Genomic DNA, 4,962 nt, shown 5'->3' on the forward strand with positions numbered 1-4,962 from the left:
CCTAGAAATAATAGAAAAATTAAGAAAAAGTTAGGTATATCCTGAATTCATAAAATATATGTGGAAACTAGTCTATTTTGTCATTTACTACCATGTAACCAAATGGAAAAGAAAGTGTTAGTCACTCAGTCATGTCTGACTCTTTGTGACAACATGGACTGTAGCCCACCAGGCTCCTCTGTCCATGAGATTCTCCAGGCAAGAATACTGGAGTGGGTTGCCATTCCCTTCTCCAGGGGATCTTCCTGACCCAAGGACTGAACCCATGTCTCCTGAATTGCAGGCAGGTTCTTTACCACTGAGCTACCAGGGAATCCATAAAATGTATTCATAAACTATATGTAGATACTAGTCTATTTTGTCATTTACCACCATATAACATACACGAATCTACTACAAAATGTTAAAATTCATCAAAACTTATACATACAGACACTAAGAGAACATATGTGGTACCATTCACAGTCCTGAGAAATGTAAACAAGTGTATATATGCAATATTAAGTTCATAAATGCATAAATTAACTGTATCACATACTGTGCTGCTCTAATAATTTCATAGCAACTGTTGCTGTTGCGGTGAGCTCTAGTGTTGTGAATATCCACTTAAAACACTGTGCAACACAGATCATCTCCACATTAACAGTTCATCTCTACGGTAACTTTCATATCACAGTAAAAAGTGATAGCTCTGGTTTTCAGGTTTCTTTCATGTTTAGTGCAACATGATAAACCCTGAATAACACCATGAGGCTCGTACATACAGTGTGCCACTGGTGATGCTGGAAGTGCTCCTAAGAAGCAGAGAAAAGTCATACTATTACAAGGAAAAGTTGAATTGCTTGATATGTACTGTAGATTGAGGTCTGCAGTTGTAGTAGTCTTCCATTTCAAGATAAATGAATCCAGCATAAGGACTGTTGTAAAAAAAAAAAAAAAAAGAAAAAAAGAAAAGGAAATTCGTGAAGCTATCACTGCAGCTATGCCAGCAGGCATGAAAACCTTGCACTTTTTGCAAAATACCCTGTCATCTTTTTTGAAAATGCAGCTTTTTAAGTCGGTGTAGGATTGCTATAAGAAAAGCATACCTATGGACTCTAATATGATTCAAGAAAAAGCAAAGTCATTATATGACAACTTAAAGCAAATGGAAGGTGAAGACTTTAATGCCAGCAAAGAATGGTTTGATAATTTTAGAAAGATTTATTAATAAAAGGTCATGGTAACAGGAGAAGCAACTTCTACCGAGATAGACTAACTCTACTGTTTGGAGCAGGTGCAGTTGGCTTTCTTACCAGGACTTCCCTTATACATAAAGCTGGTAACTGCTGAGCCTAAAAAAAGATAAGTACCAGCTGCCAGTCTTTTGGTTGTACAACAAGGAGGCCTGGACAATAACACTTTTTCTGGAAAAATTCCACTGATGCTTTTTTTTTTAAATTTAATTTTATTTTTAAACTTTACATAATTGTATTAGTTTTGCCAAATATCAAAATGAATCCACCACAGGTATACATGTGTTCCCCATCCTGAACCCTCCTCCCTCCTCCCTCCTCCCTCCCCATACCATCCCTCTGGGTCTTCCCAGTGCACTAGCCCCAAGCATCCAGTATCGTCCACTGATGCTTTGTCCCTGAAGTCAGGAAGTACTTTACCAGTAGAGGACTGCCTTTTAAAGTTCTCTTGCTATTTGACAATGTCTCTGACCACCCAGAACCCCATGAGTTCAATACTGAAGGTGTCAGAGTGGTATGCTTGGCCCCAGACACAATGTCTCTAATTCAGCCTTTAGATGAGGGAATTATAAGAACCTTTAAGGCCCATTATACACAATACTCTATGGACAGAATTGTCAATATTATGGAAGAGAACTCTGGCAGAGAGACCATCATGAAAGTCTGGAGGGATTACACCATTGTAGATGCCACTGTCGCTATAGAAAAAGCTGTGAAAGCCATCAAGCCTGGAATAGCAAATTCCTGTGGGAGAAAACTGTGACCAGATGTTGTGCATGACATCACAGGATTTACAACAGAGCCAGTCAAGGAAATCATGATAGAGTTTGTGGATGTGGCAAAACAAAACAGAAGAAAAATAACACTGGGGAATGAAGGGTTTTAAGATACAGATCTTGGAGAGATTAGAAAGCTAATTGATACCACCCCAGAGGAATTCACAAGAGGAATTCATGGAGATGAGTACCTCTGAACCAGTGACAGACAGTGAAGAAGAAGACGAAATAAAAATGGTGCCAGAAAACAAATTGACATCAGACAGTCTTGCAGAAGGGTTCCAATTATGCAGCATTGCTTTTGACTGTTTTTACATTATGAATACTTCTATGATACGGGCCCTGAAACTAAAGTAATCAGTGAAACGATGATGATATACAAACATTATTCAATAAATGAGAAGACAAGAATATCAGAATCTATAATGTATTTCCATAAGGTTACACCAAGTATGCCTGCCTCTCACCAGTAATTCTTCTGGTGTGGTGTCAATTAGCTTTTGAATCTCTCCAAGATCCTTCCTTTCCACCTTCTGTGCCACCCAAGATGGCAAGAGCAAGGGCCTCCTCCTCCGCCCCAGTGTGGAGACGTGAGAATGAAGATAAATTTGCATTTAATGAATAATAAATAATCATTATGCCATACACTTAATAAACTTATCTGCTGGGGGCACATGTCTTCATATGAAAATCTAATTACTGTATGACAAGAACTGTGTAGACTTTTTTCTATCATCATTGCCCAGTGGTTCATTGTGTAGAACATTATATGCAAGACTTGTACTGAAGTGGGCAGCCCATCCTGACATAAGTGTGAAGTGACTGATATTTAATATAAATTTTTTTTCATGTTTCTCATTGCCTCTTTGTTCAGGTCTTTATTCAAAATTAGCTGTCCAAAATGATTTGGCATTTATGGAATAAACAAATTTAAGTTTATGCAGCAGCCTTCTTTTCCTCTGAGGTGGGTTTCTTTTCTATGGGCTTCTTTTCAGCTGCTGGTTTCTTGGTCCTTGCAGCCTCTTTTCCTACCACAGGCTTCTTCAGCTTCTTATCACCAACAGCCTTCTTTTCTTTGTTTCCCACCACATGCTTCTTGCCCTGAACCCCCTTCTGATCTGATTTGGCTTCTAGTGCTGCTGCTGCATTATCCATGCGGATTTTGTGGTTATTGGCCTGTCGAAGAATGGTGTTCCAGTGCATGGTCTTTGCATATGGGTTAAGCTTCAACATGATTCTCAGGTTTTTCAGTGGATTCTTCTTCAGGACTCTGCAATGAATCTTCTTGTGTGATGCTCGGAGTGCTCTTTGGATTTCTGGGCTTTTCAAGATTCTGCTAAGGTCTGTATTGAGCATCTTGTGCATGAGGAGGTTGTAGTTACTCTTGAGGGAGGCTGCTTTATGCCAAGTGCCATACAGCTCATCTAACTTTTGGAAAGCACTTTCAGTCCAAATGCAGAAACGTCCCACATGACCACCAGGAGCAAGTTTCAAAATGTTCAGCTTGCTTACTAAATTAAGCAGAGTAATTCCAGGGATGTTTCTGAAGGCCTTGATGATACCATTGTCCTCATTATAGGTGATACAGGGTCCCCTGTGCTGGATATGGCGATGGTTTCTCATTTTGCCTTTGCCAGGTCTCATTTGCTGAGAGGCATAGACCTTTTTAATATCATTCCAGGCCTTAAGTTTCTTCAGAAGCAAAACAGCCTCTTTGGTCTTCTTGTAGCCTTCAACTTTATCTTCCACCACCAAAGGAAGTTCAGGAACTTCCTCTATATGATGACCTTTAGACATGACCAGCACTGGTAAGGCTGAGGCAGCCAGTGCAGAGCAGATGGCGTATCGCTTCTGCGTTGTATTCACTCTGCGGTGCCAAAGTCGCCAGGTCTTGGTTGGTGCAAACATGCGGCCCCCACGACACATATTTCCAAAAACACCCTGACCAGAACGGTGAGTCCCGCCACCTTGAACCCTGGGAATTCGAGCCACAGCTCTGCTGGTACCTCAAGACTCAGCACTGGTTTGATGACCTGCTAATTCACTGACAGCATAGGGCTGTCTGTTGTTTTTGCACAAGTTGATGTGAACAAAGTTAACAATATCGGGTCGAATGGGAGCCTTGAACACAGCAGGCAAAGTGACATTTTTGCCAGAGGACTCCCCCTTTTCAGAGTACACTGATATCAGTGGACGAGCACACGCCATGGTGGGGAGAGGAGAAGGCCATGCTCCTCTCAACCCGGCGACTCCCACAGGAAAAGCTTAATATAAAATTAATGTGCTAGTTGGCTTACTATTTTATAACTTTGCTTTCAAAGAATTATATTACTGTACAGTATAGCTTTCTTGCAACTGGAGAAAGTTGTGTATAAGCCTATAATCACAGGGAAGTGATCTTTATTTATTTTTTTATTGAATGATTTTTTTAATTTTTTAAAATATAAATTTATTTATTTTCACTGGAGGCCAATTACTTTATAATATTGTATTGGTTTTGCCATACATCAACATGAATCTGCCACGGGTGTACATGTCCTCTCCATCCTGAACCCCTCTCCCACCTCCCTCCCCATACCATACCTCTGGGTCATCCCAGTGCATCAGCCCCAAGCATCCTGTATCAGGTATCGAACCTGGACTGGCAATGCGTTTCACATAGGATATTATACATGTTTCAATGCCATTCTCCAAAATCATCCCATCCTTGCCCTCTCCCACAGAGACCAAAAGACTGTTCTATACATCTGTGTCTCTTTTGCTGTCTCGCATTCAGGGTTATAGTTACCATCTTTCTAAATTCCATATTTATGCATTCAGTTCAGTTCAGTTCAGTCACTCAGTTCTGTCCGACTCTTTGTGACCCCATGAATCACAGCATACCAGGCCTCCCTGGCCATCACCAACTCCCGGAGTTCACTCAGACTCACGTCCATCGAGTCAGTGATGCT

At 40.7% G+C, this 4,962-nt stretch overlaps 1 pseudogene; it reads right to left on the bottom strand.

Moving 5' to 3' along the window:
• Positions 1–2,880: 2,880 nt before the first annotated feature.
• LOC113887661 lies at positions 2,881–4,255 on the bottom strand (annotated as a pseudogene).
• Between the last annotated feature and the right edge of the window lie 707 nt (positions 4,256–4,962).

This window comes from Bos indicus x Bos taurus, chromosome X (genome assembly GCF_003369695.1).
Source record: "Bos indicus x Bos taurus breed Angus x Brahman F1 hybrid chromosome X, Bos_hybrid_MaternalHap_v2.0, whole genome shotgun sequence".
Classification (NCBI taxonomy): domain Eukaryota; kingdom Metazoa; phylum Chordata; class Mammalia; order Artiodactyla; family Bovidae; genus Bos; species Bos indicus x Bos taurus.